Raw genomic sequence first — 18466 nt, 5'->3', positions numbered from 1 at the left:
ATCAAAAATAATAAATATTACTGCCAAGGGAAAAATCAAACCACTACAGGTAGGGGAGAGTGAATATATCAGCATAGAGTTCATTTGGACAATAATGATCCATAAGCATATTGCATTCTGTAATGTATGAAATAACATTCACCCACAGCGAATACAAATCAGACGTGTTTTATTTTCTCCCTCTGTCCTTCCCTCCCACATCCTGATCAGGTTTAGATCGTCATGTTATCCAGCCCTTAAACTGTTTAGCATTTTAATAACAGCTCGCAAACTCAGGTCCTAATTACCTTTGTTACACATACATCAAATAGAGTCCTCCTGTCACCACATATCTGAGCCACCTGAAGATGCTTTGTTACTGGTGGGTTTCCAACAGATTACAGGGAGATTGGTTAAGTAAGTCAACCTAAATAAGGATAGTGGGAACATCCTCATCATTCTCTTTGCCTATATTACAGGAGGGGAGGATATATTGGTGTCATCAGAGTAATTGATTAGCACACATACTGTATGTGTCATTTTATCACCTTGAATGGTGACAGAATAGAGAGCTTTGAAACAAGTGTTAAATTACCAGGTTAGGTTGGCAACCTTGCTTGGAAGAGCTATAGTGTTCTTAGAGAAACTGAATTATGCTTGTTTGGAACCGTGCCTATTTCTCTCTTGGTCTTCGGATGGTTGTTGAACGCTAGAATCCAGTCTGTCTTGATTTCTGTCACACTAATGGACTCGAAGGCAGAAGGCCTTGTCTGTGCTCGATGAAGAAGGGTGTGACGGGCTATGTTTTCAAGTTTTTCGGGATGAGTTAAGATGAATCAAAACTTCTTTCCAGAGACGTTGATGTTTAGTAATTCTGCCTGATCACTGGGTTCAGTCCGTATGGTTGAAGATCCGAGTTATTTCTCAATCTAAAGTTAGTGAATTTTCCTGCGTTTGCGGAGACTGCATTCACAGTAAACACTGTATACGTCGACGCAATCGGAAATGACCTTTACATTTGAAGCTGGATCTTCTGCGATATGGATGAAACCCAGCCCTTAATAAATGAATTCTTTAGCAATACAAGACCATCGTCTGACCATCGCTTAATGAGAGGTCTACGCGTCTGGTTAGCAGATATCACTGAATTTGTTCATGAAATGTGTCATTCTAATGCTGACCACTGGTGTACTACCCTATCATTTTGAAGCTGTTGACATGTCAATTCTTAGACTGTAGAACTCAGAATACATGAGATTCTCTGCTCTATATGTGACAATCATTGTTGGTCACATTTTGGTTAAAGGGACTGAGGTATGTGGTTCGAGATGTTAACCCAAAGTAAGCTGTTGTTTAACTGTAAAGTTAACCTGTCCAAACTGGTGTTCAATCACCACTATTGTAAAATCCTACAGTATTTTTATCGTTGTGATTAAACTTTTTTCCTGCAAAAAAATACAAAATGAAATAAAATACAAATAAAAAATACCAGGTGAATAATACTCCGCTAGAAAATCACTTTGAGAATTTAGGTATTTTATGAATTCTCACGGGGAAGATTTCGGTCAAACTGCACTTTTCTGTCTCTGTCATGCCTGTGGTCACCAGCTGTACAGACATATTCCAGTGCATATTCCAGTGGCCTACATGCATGGATAATGAGCTGAGAGAAGCAGTAGTAGCAGCACATCGTTTAGGGCCAAGCTGTCCCTCACCTGAGAAACCCCCTAGTTGTACATGAGTGCACTCTCCACAATAAAGATCAGCCTGACATCAACATACTGTTGACAAAGTGGACTTGGAACTAAATCAACATAACATAGATACTGTACATTTTTGATGATTGTTAATCTAGAAAAGATGCAGAACATAAGTGTCTCTCACCCAGATGTACACACAGACATGCACGTACACACACCTACACACACAAAAACACACACACACGCTCAAACCACATGAAGTCGTCAGGGAATCACAGTGATCTAGTTACAAGGACATTGAGAGAAGCCATTTCTTTCCTCTAGAGACTGTAACATTGATGAGGTCTCCAACAAGTCTGTGAAACAAAAAGACTACATCATCATTTTAATCCAAGTACTTTTCATATGATTGCACAGTTAGATACGTATTACTACAGTGAGGACCATTAATAGAGATCCATACTCTTTTCACACTTCGGTAGGCTATCTATGCCGACGGCTATTCTAGATCCTGAGCTACGAGTATCCATTGACCTGGGCCATCATTGGTTTAAGTGACCAGTCTATCCTCAGGGGGATACTACTGACAACACATTGAAAATGGGTGGGGTTATATCCTGCCTGTTTGGCCCTGTCCGGGGGTTTCGTTGGATGGGGCCACAGTGTCTCCCGACCCCTCCTGTCTCTGCCTTCAGTATTTATGCTGCAGTAGATTATGTGTTGGGGAGGCTAGGGTCAGTCTGTTATATCTGGAATATATCTCCTGTCTTATCCGGCGTCCTGTGTGAATTTAAGTATGCTCTCTCTAATTCTCTCTTTCTCTCTTTCTTTCTTTCTTTCTTTCTTTCTTTCTTTCTTTCTTTCTTTCTTTCTTTCTTTCTTTCTTTCTTTCTTTCTTTCTTCCAGAGATATTTCTTTAATGGAAGCTTCTACACCATTCTGTATACTTCTGGCCCTTCTTTGGACACTGTGTTAACAACCCTCCAGACGAGTTTCAATGCAATACAACTCTCCTTCCGTGGCCTCCAACTGCTCTTAAATACAAGTAAAACTAAATGCATGCTCTTCAACCGATCGCTACCTGCACCTACCCGCCTGTCCAACATCACTACTCTGGACGGCTCTGACTTAGAATACGTGGACAACTACAAATACTTAGGTGTCTGGTTAGACTGTAAACTCTCCTCCCAGACCCATATCAAACATCTCCAATCCAAAGTTAAATCTAGAATTGGCTTCCTATTTCGCAACAAAGCATCCTTCACTCATGCTGCCAAACATACCCTTGTAAAACTGACCATCCTACCAATCCTCGACTTTGGCGATGTCATTTACAAAATAGCCTCCAATACCCTACTCAACAAATTGGATGCAGTCTATCACAGTGCAATCCGTTTTGTCACCAAAGCCCCATATACTACCCACCATTGCGACCTGTACGCTCTCGTTGGCTGGCCCTCGCTTCATACTCGTCGCCACACCCACTGGCTCCATGTCATCTACAAGACCCCCCTTATCTCAACTCGCTGGTCACCATAGCCTCTCCTTCCAGTTCTCTGCTGCCAATGATTTCAACGAACTACAAAAATCTCTGAAACTGGAAACACATCTCCCTCACTAGCTTTAAGCACGAACTGTCAGAGCAGCTCACAGATTACTGCACCTGTACATAGCCCACCTATAATTTAGCCCAAACAACTACCTCTTTCCCAACTGTATTTAATTTATTTCTTTATTTTGCTCCTTTGCACCCCATTATTTTTATTTCTACTTTGCACATTCTTCCATTGCAAAACTACCATTCCAGTGTTTTACTTGCTATATTGTATTTACTTTGCCACCATGGCCTTTTTTGCCTTTACCTCACTTCTCACCTCATTTGCCCACATTGTATATAGACTTGTTTATACTGTATTATTGACTGTATGTTTGTTTTACTCCATGTGTAACTCTGTGTCGTTGTATCTGTCGAACTGCTTTGCTTTATCTTGGCCTTTATCTTAAATAAAGGTGAAATTAAAAATTAAAAATTAAAAATAATGTCAAACATGTAAAGTGTGGTGTATCGCAGGGCCCTCTCACCTTTTTCTATTCATACCAAGACTTGCCACTGGCATTAAACAAAGCATGTGTGTCCATGTATGCTGAGAATTCAATTATATACGCATCAGCAACCACAGCTAATGAAGTCACTAAAACCCTTAGCAAAGAGTTGCAGTCAGTTTTGGAATGGGTGGCCAGTAATAAACTGGTCCTGAACATCTCTAAAACTAAGAGCATTGTATTTGGTACAAATCATTCCCTAAGTTCCAGACCTCAGCTGAATCCTGTAATGAATGATGTGGCGGTTGAACAAGTTGAGGAGACTAAATTCCTCTGTGTTACCTTAGATTGTAAACTATCATGGTCAAAACATATAGATTCAATGGTTGTAAAGATGGATAGAGGTCTGCTTTTTTTACGTCACACTCCACAAAGCAATTCCTGCCGGCTATAGTTTTATCTTATCTTGATTATTGTCCAGTCATATGGTCAAGTGCTGCAAAGAAAGGCCTATTTAAGCTGCAGCTGGTCCAGAACAGAGCAGCACATCTAGCTCTTCATTGTAATTAGAGGGCTAATATTAATACTATGGATGCCAGTCTCTCTTGGCTGAGGAAATACTGACTGCATCACTTCTTGTTTTTATAAGAAACATTGATGTGTTGGAAATTTCAAATTGTTTGTATAGTCATTGTACACACATCACTGACACACTTACCCTATAGACATGACACCTGAGTTTTTTTCACAGTCCCCAGGTCCAGAACAAATTGAGGGAAACATACAGTATTATACAGAGCCATGAGTGCATGACTCCTTCAATCTTATATAGCTCAAGTGAACAGCAAAACTGGTTTAAAATAACAAATAAAGCAACACCTCATAGCACAATGCATCTCCCCATGTGACCTACTTGTTGTGTGTTTGTACTGACATGTAAGTGTAACTGATAGATGCACACACACACTACATGTTCATGTTTCTAAATGTATGTCAATTGTAAAGTATTTTGTCTGTAATATCTTGTTCATTATATGTCGGACCCCAGTAAAACTAGCTGTCCAACCTTGCTGTTGGCTTATGGGGATCCTAATAAATCAAATCAAATCAAGAGGGGATACGCTGTGCTCAGTGCAGCAGTCAGTAAACTGACCATCGTGAACCAGTCCACATCCTGTCCTGACTGAGCAATTGATTTCTCCACTCTCTGGGAACTGCATTAGCCAGAACACATTTGTGGAGAGAAGGTCAGTGTCATCATGATGACGGAACGTCAAGTTCACTCAACCCAGCAGTCAATCACACAGGCAGACACATGCACGTACACACACACACACACACACACACACACACACACACACACACACAAATGCAGGCAGACACACACACACACACACACACACACACACACACACACACACACACACACACACACACACGCACAAATGCAGGCAGATAAGCAGACATGACTACACACACACAGATATATTTGTGTATTGATTCTGTTATTACAACACTTTGCAACATTCACTGAGATAACACCTCTAGACCAAGGATAGTCCCAAGGTACAGTATCAATCAATCAAATGTATTTATCAAGCCCTTCTTACATCAGCTGATGTCACAAAGTGCTGTACATAAACCCAGCCTAAAACCCCAAACAGCAAGCAATGCAGGTGTAGAAGCACCTGTATATGATTCCTCACCCGACCTAGTTCTGCTTGGTTTCATGTATGAAGTTAAAATGTTGATCCTGTGATCAACGGTGGATCATGCCTGTGACCACAGTGGTGGAGGTCGTAACACAGAGACATGGCCTTTATTTGTTTAGCTAATGGCCATCACTAAAAAGAATCCAATAAGCCATCAGGATACACCCTGTGGCAATACAAGTGTCTATAGGTCTGAAAGGAAGACTGGGTAGAGTGCATGAACACACTGACAGACACACATAGAAGAAAACACACGTCGTCCCTCTACAAAACACTTCCTACCAACACACCCACATGTAAACCCATATGAAACACACACACCCTGCATGTATCTGGCTGCTAATGGTCTTGGCTGGAGGATGACGGCATTTGTTATGGTCTTCAGGAAAGGCCAAGGTTTGTACATCATCACTACCCAGGAGGCACCAGTCTGATCTCTCCAAGCCAATCTTTGTGTGCAACCATTTAAGAGAGCGCGACAGAGAGAGCGAGAGCACAAGAGCGCGCGAGAGAGAGAGAGAGAGAGAGAGAGAGAGAGAGAGAGAGAGAGAGAGAGAGAGAGAGAGAGAGAGAGAGAGAATAGGAGGATTCATTGGATAAATGGACTGACATTTTTTAAGCAAATAAATTCAGTTACCCCACTCCATCTTGCAGTTGTGTTCCCTATGTTATGATGTGTAGCCTATGTTATGATGTCTAGACTATTTTATGATGTGTTTTTTGCTAAACGGTATATTAGACAGAACACCATTCATGATTGCCATACACACAACATTTGGTCATTGACATACTGTATGCAGTGATTTGATGCTCTCTGGTGGCCTTGTAAGGCATAGCAGCACATCACTGCCTCCCCATGCTCTCCTATACAGATAGCAAAGATGGTGGGTAATGAAGATGCTACATAAAGGCTGTTTAGCATAAAAACAAAAAGGTCAAGGTTCCTGTCTGTGTAAGTGGGCGTTTCCGCCGTGCATTCTCAAAGATGGTCACAAAGGAGAGGGAACGCCCACTTAGACAGGAACCTTCACAATTGTTTTCAACGGGAATCTGCCAGATAACAGCTGGCTCTGGTCTACCTCGTCCCCCTTCACCCCCGCTCACCCCACCCTGCCCAATCAGAAAATAAATTGCCTGTGAGATGTTTCGCTTTCTCTACGATCTCTGCTAATGAGACACTGTCAAATGAACACACAGGTGAATGCAAATGGAACAGAGAAGCAACAGTTGAACATAAATGCTCTATTACAAATGAATCTGCAACACAATACCATTTCAATTGGGTTATGTGAACACATTACACTACAGAAGATAAACAGATCAACATACAGTATGTTGCGATAGTGTGTAATGTACCATTAATTGTAGCAGCCCGCTGGCTAAATGTACATTATAACACTGTTAATGAGCCATCCTGCCCCCAACAGATGCTAACCATGGGGCAATATCACGGCGAGTGAACATTCTCCCAACGGCATATGTCAATGTAGGTCAAATCAAATAGAAATGATGCATTTCAGTCAATTCCCAAAGACAGATTCATGGTTACATTGTATGGAATGGGATTCAATGTACTTACTTGAAAGGAAGGAAAGTCAACTGGAGATGAAACAGCAGAAGGTATGTTTTGTCGAGCCTGCGGGGCCGGAGAGGGGAGAGGACAGGGAAGGGATAGAGCAGGTGGTAGGGGAGGGTGTGTCGATAATATCTCAACCTCTCCAACTGTAGAACAATGTTATGATGCCGTCTTCCCACTTTAACAGCTAGCGGAGCTGTGTTTTTCACAGGACACCCAGAAGGTTGTTTCTTTCCTCTTGGATTGTGTTGAGCGGTGCAGAGGTTTGTGGGAGAAAACACAGTGCGTGTACCATATCATTAACGTGCTTTTGTTATTCCCTGACAAGACAAAAAGCCTTTATTTTGCCAACAACTGACTGGTTATGACTAAAATAGGCCTACAAGTCGAAATGTTCATTATACACTCTTAGAAAAAAAGTTTAAAAAAGGGTTCTTCAGCTGTCCCCATTGGAGAACCCTTTTTTGTTCCAGGCAGAACCATTTTGGGTTGTATGTATAACCTTCTGTGGAAAGGGTTCTAATTGGAAAATAAAGAGGTTCTTCAAAGGGTTCTCCTATGGCAACAGCCAAATAACCATTTTAGTTTCTAGATAGCACTTTTCTTTCTAATAGTGTACCAAAGACCTTGAACTAACGACAAGATAGGGGTGGTAGGATGATGCTGTACTCTGGTTCTTGTCAAGGACTTGATATAATCTGACTAATCTGATACATTTTGTTGTGGTGCAGTTCAGTTGGTAGGTTATCACTCCTCCAGGGATTGCATCTCTGCCACTATGGAGCCAGAGTGCTATGAAATAACAACCTTGTCTGCGATTCAGTAAGTAGTCTACGTATCGACCCTTGGGTGTGTGTGATTACAACACATTGGCAAACATACAGTACCAGTCAAAAATTTGGACACACCTACTAATTCAAGGGTTTTTCTTAATTTTGACTATTTCTACATTGTAGAATAATAGCGAGGACATCAAAACTATGAAATAATACATATGCAATCATGTAGTAACCAAAGAGGTGTTAAACAAATCAAAATATATTTATATATTAGCCACCCTTTGCCTTGATGACAGCTTTGCACACTCTTGGCATTTTCTCAACCAGCTTCACCTGGAATGCTTTTCCAACAGTATTGAAGGAGTTCCCACATATGCTAAGCACTTGTTGGCTGCTTTTCCTTCACTCTGCGGTCCAACTCATCCCAAACCATCTCAATTGGGTTGAGGTTGGGTGATTGTGGAGGCCAGGTCATCTGATGCAGCGCTCCATCACTCTCCTTCAAATAGCCTTTACACAGTCTGGAGATGTGTTGGGTCATTGTCCTGTCAATGTCCCACTAAGTGCAAAGCAGATGGGATGACATATCGCTGGAGAATGCTGTGATAGCCATGCTGATTAAGTGTGCCTTGAATTCTAAATAAATCACAGACAGTGTACCCCCACACCATCACACCTCCTCCTCCTCCTCCATTACCACACATGCAAAGATTATTCGTTCACCTACTCACAAAGACACGGCGGTTGGAACCAAAAATCTCAAATTTGGACTCATCAGACCAAAGGACAGATTTCTACCAGTCTAATGTTCATTTCTCATGTTTCTTCATCTTATTGGTGTCCTTTAGTAGTGGTTTCCTTGCAGAAATTTGACCATGAAGAACTAATTCAGGCGGTCTCTTCTGAACAGTTGATGTTGAGATGTGTCTGTAACTTGAACTCTGTGAAACATTTATTTGGGCTGCAATTTCTGAGGCCGGTAACTCTATTTAACTTATCCTCTGAAGCAGAGGTAAATCTGGATCTTCCTTTCCTGTGGGGTTTCCTCATGAGAGCCAGTTTCATCATAACGCTTGATGGTTTCTGGTACTGCACTTGAAGAAACTTTAAAAGTTCTTAAAATGTTCCATGTTGACTGACCTTCATGTCTTCATGTCTGGACTATCATTTATCTTTGCTTATTTGAGCTGTTGCCATAATATGGACTCGGTCTATTACCAAATAGACCAAACATTACCAAATAGGGCTGTCGTCTGTATAGAAACCGCAATCTACCATGTCACAACACAACTGATTGGGCAGTGGGCAGTGTTCGGAAGTTCGGATGACTGACGTGCCCAAAGTAAACTGCCTGTTACTCAGGCCCAGAAGCTAGGATATGCATACAATTGGTAGCATTGGATTGAAAACACTAAAGTTTCTAAAACGTTTAAAATAATGTCTGTGAGTATAACATAACTGTATGGCAGGCGAATACCAGAGGAAAATCCATCCGGAAATTTCAATGCTAGCTTATGGGATATACAAATAAATAGGACCCAGATTGCGGTTCCTATAGCTTCCACTAGATGTCACCAGTCTAGGGTTTCAGGCTTGTTTCTTGAAAAATGAACAAGTAGTTGTAGTTTATCCAAGGTGTCCGTCATTAGAAAATGAGTCTTGTTATGCGTGTGAATGAGGCGCATGCTCTTTGTTATTTATCTTCCCATTTGAACATACTATTCTCCATCTTAAATATTATCATTTATTTAGATATTAGAGTACCTGAGGATTAATTAGAAACATCGTTTGACTTGTTTGGACGAACTTTACCGGTAACTTTTGGAATCGTTTGCATGCATGTTGAAAGAGTGGATTACTGAAATCAATGGCGCCAACTAAACTGACATTTTTGGATATAAAGAAGGACTTTATCGAACAAAACGACCATTCATTGTGTAGTTGGGACCATTGGGATTGCAACCAGAGGAAGATCTTCAAAAGTAAGTGATGTATTTCATCGCTATTTGTGATTCTTTGACGCCTGTGCTGGTTTGAAAATGTATTTTGATGTTGGGCGCTGTGCTTAGGTAATCGCATGGTATGCTTTCGCCATAAAGCCTTTTTGAAATCTGACAACGCGGTTGGATTAACAAGAAGTTAAGCTTTTAAATTATGTTAGACACTTGTATGTTCATGAATGTTTAATATTACGATTTTATAATTAGAATTTAGCACTCTCAAACTTCACCGGATGTTGTCGAATTTGATGTCTGGGAAATGTCCTGGGAAATTATCTTGTTTCTTACAACCTCATGCTAATCACGTTAGTCTGCATGAACTCTACCTTCCCACGTAGGGGGACACCAATCCTGTAGAGCAGGTATTCCCAAACTGGGGTCGGGGGTACGCCAATTTTTTTTTTTGATTCATATTTTTTGTTTTTTAATCAAATAGTCAATTTATATTTTCCAACATTTGGGTGAGGTTTTTTTCTTGCCTGAGTAGCCTCGTTTCACTGCCAAAAATAAAATGAAACCATCTAGTGTCCAGCAAAGTAACAACACAATGTAAAATACTGGTAGCCGAGTCAAATAATTAAGATCCAATCACATTAACCGTTACTCTCTCGCAGGAATTCCACTAAAGGTCCGTATGTAGCCAATCGTAGCTGCTGCTCATGTTGGTATCTGTACTGATGACGCAAAAGCCATAACAGGGAGATATGGTGGGGGGTAACGCGCGTGCAAGCAGTTGCTCCCGACGCCACTTGGGTACACTGCATCGTCCACCGAGAGGCTCTTGCTGCCAAGGGAATGCCTGACTACATAATTTACATTTTGGACACTACAGTTAAATGGTTAACTTTTTTCATCTTAGCGCACGGATCCCGTTAACGGGATCAAAATCAAGACTACAGTCCAAATGACATCCACCTTGAAAAACTACAAATTCTAGCTAATTTCTCAAAAAACAAGCCTGAAACCCTTTCTAAAGACTGTTGACATCTAGTGGAAGCCATAAGAACTGCAATATGGGAGATATTTATGTGTATATCCTATAGACAAGCGTTGAGATTGACAGTGACCTCAAAATAAAACATTTGGGATTGATTTTCCTTGGGTTTTCGCCTGCAATATCAGTTCTGTTATAGAGACATTATTTTTACAGTTTTAGAAATGTCAGATTGTTTTCTATCCAATTATATGCATATCCTAGCTTCTGGGCCTGAGTAACAGGCAGTTTACTTTGGGCACGTCATTTATCCAAACTTCCGAACACTGACCCCTAATAGGTTAAAGTAAGGACCCTGAACTCTCGGGCCCCTGAACTCTCGTGTATTTTCTGCACTGTGCAGTGATATGGGCAGCGACCATGTAACGCTTGTACAACATACAGAAGTGCGCTGGTTATCAAGGGGCAAAGTATTGACACTTTTTTTTAAACTGAGAGATGAGCTTAAAGTTTTCTTTACTGACCAACATTTTCACTTGTCTGACCGCTTGCATGATGGCAAGTTTCTCACATGACTGGCCTATCTGGGTGATGTTTTTTCTTGCCTGAATGATCTGAATCTCGGGTTACAGGGACTCACCTCAACTATACTCAATGTGCGGGACAAAATTGGGGCTATGATTTAGAAGTTGGAGCTCTTCTCTTTCTGCATTAACAAGGACAACACACAGGTCTTTCCTTCATTGTATGATTTTGTGTGTGCAAATGAACTCAAGCTTACAGACAATGTCAAATGTGATATCGCGAAGCACCTGAGTGAGTTGGGTGCACAACTTTCCCAAAACGGATGACACAAACAACTGGATTGTTATCCCTTTCATGCCCTGAAACTTACTGATATCTGAACAAGAGAGACTCATCGAAATTGCAACAAGCGGTTCTGTGAAAATTGAATTGAATCAGAAGCCACTGCCAGATTTCTGGATTGGGCTGCGCTCAGAGTATCCTGCCTTGGTAAATCGCGCTGTTAATAAGACACTGATGCCCTTTGCAACCACGTACACCCTGTATGTAGCCTCAGTATTGTTATTTTATTGTGTTACTTTTTACTTTATTTTGACTTTAGCTTATTTAGTAAATATTTTCTTAACTCTATTTCTTGAACTGCATTGTTGGTTAAGGGCTTGTAAGTCAGCATTCCACGGTAAGGTCTGATTTGATTTGTATATAGATGAAATAAGAGGATTATATTATTACATCTGTGAACAGAGGATGTAATATAATGTGACAATGTGCATTAGGTTTAAAGATTTATATACATTTTCCTGTGAGTAGGTTTGTGTGTGTACGCGTTTGCATGTAATTATACTGCAAATAGTTTCACCATTCTGTCTACACCACCCATAGGGTTTTCACTTGGACTTTGTTATGACAGCCACTGGTCCATGCTTGCATTGGTTATCAGTATCCAACTATCTGTCATCCTGTCCTCCTACTGTATGTCCGTCCTGCTGGTCAGTACCATCTTTATACTTATTCAACCTTGTTTCCAGTAAGACAGTATTTTATAACTTCTGTATTCTCAGCCTAAGGGCCAAATAACAGCCATAAGAATCATACCAGACATGAAAAAATAAAGAAACACAAGACAATTAAGAAATCTAGAAATATTAAAACGAGCAATGTCAGTCGGGAATATAAGTCTCTAAGGTGTAGGGTGGAGTACTGGATGGCAGCCGACTAGTAACAGTGACTAAGGTTTCAACAGTGTGATGGCCTGGAATCTGTTTTCCAGTCTGTTGGTTCCAGCTTTGATGTACCTGTCTACACCTTATAGATGGTAGCAGAGTGTACAGGCTGTGGCTCGGGTGGCTGAGGTCCTTGATGATCTTCTAGGCCTTCCTGTGACTCTGTGTGCTGTAGTTGTCCTGAAGGGCAGGCATTGTGCCACCAGGAGTTGGGCAGACCGCACCACCCTCTTGAGCCCTGCAGTTGCGGACAGTGCAGTTGCTATACCAGGCAGTGATAGGGCAGTGTGCAGTGCGAATGTAATTGCGTCATTCGTGGATTTTTTGGGGCGGTATGCAAATTGTATTGAGTCTAGGGTGTCGGGTAAGGTGAAGGTGATATGATCCTTGACTAGTCTCTCACAGCATTTCATGATGACAGATGAGAGGGCTACAGAGCGATAGTCATTTAGTTCAGTTACCTTCAGGACATAAAGAGAATAAAGGGAAGACAAATGGAGTACTTGAACAAGAAAACATTTTTAACCACCCCTTTTCCATGGTATCCAATTGGTAGTTACAGTCTTGTCTCATCGCTGCAACTCCAGTACGGACTCAGGAGAGGCAAAGGTCGAGAGCCATGCGTCCTCTGAAACACAACCCAAACTGCTTCTTGACACAATGCCCACTTAACCCAGAAGCCAGCCACACTAATGTGTCAGAGGAAACACCATACACCTGGCAACCATGTCAGCGTGCACTGAACCTGGGCCCACCACAGGAGTCGCTGGTGCCTGCCAAAAGTGGACGACACTGGCCCAATTGGTCACAGCCGGCTACAACAGAGTTTGGACTCAAACCCAGAATCTCTAGTGGCACAGCTAGCAGTGCGATAGACCACTGCGCCACTCGGGAGGCCCACAAAAACAAAAACAGAAATAATGCCAAGGTTGCGCTCCCATCCCATTTGGATAGGACTGCTGACAATGGCAAGAAAAGTCAAAAGCCACATCCATGGAGGATATTTACATGGGGGAAAAAGCTGTTGTTGTTTTGCTGTAAATGGAGGTATAGAGTACTCCTTAAAGCTGCAGTCATCTGAGTGCTGATTAGAATCTTTTTGACTGGTTTTGCATTTTAGTTCATGATTGTAAACTGTCCCATCTCTTACTCCCCTCCCTTCTGCTCCTTCTGCCCCTCTCCGTCTCTCTCAAACCTTCCTCTCTCCAGCTCTACTCTCACTCCCTCCATCCCCCTCTCTCTCTTTCTCTATTTCAATTTCTCCTACCAGTGCATGGTGATCTGGTGAGTAACAGTGTATGAAGTAGCCCGTTGCCATGGCGTCAGATGCCAGCCACATGCTGGAGGAAGCTTTGGAGCAAATGTAAGTTTCAAATTTTATTAAGACCTCCTCAAAGACAATCCGGTTTGCAATTACTGCTCTCTCTAGACTGGTATTTGATAATGTGTTGAAGGTTTAATTGAGTTTTAAATAGATTAACTTAGAGTAGGAATGTTACAATGTCTTCAGTTCTTTCTATGCATAATCTAAAAAATTGTGTACTTTAGATTTTACATGAAATGAGGAATTCCTCTTGTGATTTTGAAGTTTGAGATACTGGGATTGAGTTTGTTACAACTAGAGCATATTTCCTGGGGGAAACTGCAGGTTTTGATAAGATGGTCCTTGACAGTAAATCAAATCAAACCAAATTAATTTATATAGCCCTTCGTACATCAGCTGATATCTCAAAGTGCTGTACAGAAACCCAGCCTAAAACCCCAAACAGCAAGCAATGCAGGTGTAGAAGCACGGTGGCTAGGAAAAACTCCCTAGAAAGGCCAAAACCTAGAAAGAAACCTAGAGAGGAACCAGGCTATGTGGGGTGGCCAGTCATCTTCTGGCTGTACCGGGTGGAGATTATAACAGAACATGGCCAAGATGTTCAAATGTTCATAAAGGACCAGCATGGTTGAATAATAATAAGGCAGAACAGTTGAAACTGGAGCAGCAGCACAGTCAGGTGGACTGGGGACAACAAGGAGTCATCATGTCAGGTAGTCCTGGGGCATGGTCCTAGGGCTCAGGTCAGTTGAAACTGGAGCAGCAGCACGGCCAGGTGGACTGGGGACAGCAAGGAGTCATCATGTCAGGTAGTCCTGGGGCATGGTCCTAGGGCTCAGGTCCTCCGAGAGAGAGAAAGAAAGAGAGAAGGAGAGAATTAGAGAATGCACACTTAGATGCACACAGGACACCGAATAGGACAGGAGAAGTACTCCAGATATAACAAACTGACCCAAGCCCCCCGACACATCAACTACTGCAGCATAAATACTGGAGGCTGAGACAGTAGGGGTCAGGAGACACTGTGGCCCCATCCGAGGACACCCCCAGACCGGGCCAAACAGGCAGGATATAACTCCACCCACTTTGCCAAAGCACAGCCCCCACACCACTAGAGGGATATCTTAGGCTAGAGTAGGCTACTGTACATCAACCGTTCTGCTTGTCTTTGAAGCTGCCTCTCTTCTTCCCCCACCTGATCTATTCCATTTATACTCTATCATTTTTATTGCATTTACATTTAGGACGACACTGGCCCAATTGGTCGCAGACACTCTTATCCAGAGCAACTTACAATTGCTTCAACTAAGGTCCATAACATCACATGTCATAGTCATAGAATGTAAAAACGCTCCTCAGTAAAGCAGCTGTCAGCAAAATCGTTGCAAGAACGACAAATACAACAGTAAGGTTTGATTTATATTTTCACACACACACTCTCTTTCCCGTAAGGGGCACAAGACACACGGCTCTAATAATGAAGATAGCATAGTTCTAATGACCCCCAGCAGACTGCTCTAAGACTGAGAAAACAGTGACATCACCCATAGAGATGGTAATACAGGCTAGCATAATGCTAATAATGAAAATTCTAGCAATTCCCGGAATAGGGCTACAACTAAGGTGACATGAGATCATGAATATATATCTGTGCAGACCCGTGTAATATTTAAAATACCATCAGAGCACAGCACTTTGACCCACTGCATTTACTCATAGAGGCGGTCAATACAACATACAATGTCTTTACAATATCCCTATAGAGAACACTTTCAAAGCTGACAGCATTCAGGCACTGTAGAAGATAGCGTTGTAGTGAGAGTGTGCCCTCTAGTGGTCTGGCTAGGTAGCAGTTGGATGTTTTCAATTATTTCACACAGTATGTTGATGTATTCAGTAACATCAAACCTACATGAGACATTCATCAGCACATAATACTTTCACTCAGCAATCCTGACAGCCTGTTTGTGGAGTGGTCACATACAATATATTCAACACCGAACAGTTTATAGTTATCCGATTTCAGAAAATCAAAACAAGTCAAAATGGATTGCTAGACTCTGGGATAGCTAGCGTTGAGCCTCTGATGGCTGTATCTCCACTATGAGGCAAAATCTCTGGGTGAACAAAACTATAGATCATGTACAGTATTTATAGGGTACATGAAGGCATAAGGTCTGTTTTGTGGTGGTCTTTATTCAGGGGTGGATGCCCCCTCCCATCTCCTCTCCACCCAGAAGTAGGAGCCAGAAAAGAGGTCTCTGATCTGCCACTTGTAATGAGATCCAGAGGTAGCTGCTGCTGCTCAGACTGGGAGCAGTTAGTTCCCCTCCTCCATCCCTTCCTCCTCTTTCTTCTCCTTATCCACTCCTTCCTGCTTGCATTTTGATGTTGATTTTATTTGCACATAAACTTTATCACATACTTACCATGCACATTCAGGGTAAGGAAAGGAACATCTAATAATCTTCCCACCTAACTACACTTCCTATTCACCTTTCTTTCTCCTCACCTACCCTCCATCCTTCTCCTCATGCCTATTTAATCTCCTCATTCTCTTCCTCCTCCCCCTCCTCTCTGTCTACCTACCACTCCTGGTCTGTACCACATCTGTGACATGTGTAGCAGAATGCTCCCTCTCTCCCGTGCCCCTTTTAGAGAGATCACAAAAGTAGTTACATCGACGGGTACTTCAGGGAGAGAGGAGAGGGGGGGAGAGAGCCAAAAGAACAAAGTCTTAATGTTTGTGTATGAGACGGAGAGGGTGAGGCATAAAAAGAGAGAGACAGACAGAAAGCAAGAGAAAGAGAGAGAGTGTGTGTGTGTGTGTGTGTGTGTGTGTGTGTGTGTGTGTGTGTGTGTGTGTGTGTGTGTGTGTGTGTGTGTGTGTGTGTGTGTGTGTGTGTGTGTGTGTGTGTGTGTGTGTGTGTGTGTGTGTGTGTGTGTGTAAGAGAGAGCGAGAGAGAGAGAAAGAGAATAAGAGAGAGAGAGGGAAGGAGAAAAGGGAAAAGAAAGGGAGGGAGAGGAGCCAGCTGGCGTGGTCTTGAGTCGTAGAGCTGCAGTCTGATATTAGAGACTAGCCACTTCTCAGCCTGCCTTTGTCTGGGCTCCAGACCACACAGCCAGGGTCCGAACCAGACACAGCACACCATAGGGTCTCCACTACAGTCTCTCTGCAGCAAGAGAGAGGGAAGGAGGGGAAGAAGAACATAGAAGGTTTCAGGGAGATTAACAGTGATATAGTATCTTTCTTTCTGATCCCTACTTTATGAATCACTCTCTTTTCTATCTCTCTCTCTCTGTCTCTCTCTCTCTGTTTCTCTCTCTCTGTTTCTCTCTCTCTGTCTCTCTCTCTCTCTCTCTCTCTCTCTCTCTCTCTCTCTCTCTCTGTGTGTGTGGAGCCTCACTGCCTAGCCGGGATAAGTTGCAGTGTAGAGTTTGAGGAAGGAAATAGTCAAAGCTACAATGGGCCAACAGAATGGAGTATAACATCGATTGTTATAAGCATTTTGCCTGGTTGAAAAAGGTAAGAGGCTTTTTGAGGTTTCACTTTCATATATTTACCTTGCTTATACATCTGTATAGAGGAATCTGTTTTTTGTTATTGTACACAGACAGTGAAATTCCTTGCATACTGGTGATGCACATGGAGAAAGACGTGTATTGTGGAGTTGCTCATTGTAACACAGTTGGCAACATTGATAGTACAGACTCACCTGTTTTGACCGTAAACTGGAAATTTGTGCGTCATGCTGTCCTAAAAAGCATAAAGGCAGTAAATGCTAATAGCGTGAAACTGAGAAAAATGGCTTTTATTTACCTTGGTTTCACAGTAACTTTATGCATTTACTACTAACATGACCCCCATTTTCTCCATAACACAATACAATAGAGGCAGGATACTTGTCCACATGATTAATCATGTATTTAATGTAGCAAGAAATTACATGAACTAATTTTCAACTAAATGAGCAGCTACTGCCTTTTTGCTTGATAGGGCAGCATAGTACTCACCTGTTCTGTTGTCTGTAATTTCTACACCTTCACAGAAAAGGCCGGTATAGGGAAAAGCTTGGGAATTGTTGAAGAGCAACAGGTAGTATTCAATAAAACATGGTAACCAGCTTTATGGAAAAAACATTGAACTGTCATTTACATGAACATTTTCGTCATTAAGCAGACGTTCGTATCTACTTACAGTAGTGAGAGCATACATTTCCATACCTTGTTTATTATCTTGGTCGTACTGGTCCCCCATCGGAATCCAAACCTGGCATCTACCAACTGAGTCACACAGGACCCAACTCTCCCTGTGTTTCTTTACTGAACAGGAATAATATAATATTTTACTAATAGATGTTTAGCTCATTTGTATTTTTACAGGGACAGTGCACATTAATCAACGATTCAGTAAAAGTTTTCAACCGCAGTCCCTGGGCAGGTTCTTAAAACAATTACAATACAGACACACAATGAGCAGTGAGCACATGCAGAGCAACATGGAACAATAGCACCAAAAGCAACAAAACAAAATGCATAAAAGCAAGTGTTTCCACACCTCACATGCTACATACAACATGGAAAGCAGCAATACACAGCTGGGGATTATGTTCACAAGTCTGATTGGCCTTTAACCACTTCTTAGTTTTTTTGTGAAGGTGGGATAGGTGG

Source organism: Oncorhynchus keta, chromosome 2 (assembly GCF_023373465.1).
Source record: "Oncorhynchus keta strain PuntledgeMale-10-30-2019 chromosome 2, Oket_V2, whole genome shotgun sequence".
In the NCBI taxonomy this organism is placed as follows: Eukaryota; Metazoa; Chordata; class Actinopteri; order Salmoniformes; family Salmonidae; genus Oncorhynchus; species Oncorhynchus keta.
The sequence above is the reverse complement of the archived record's forward strand: the minus strand, read 5'-3'. Positions refer to the sequence as shown.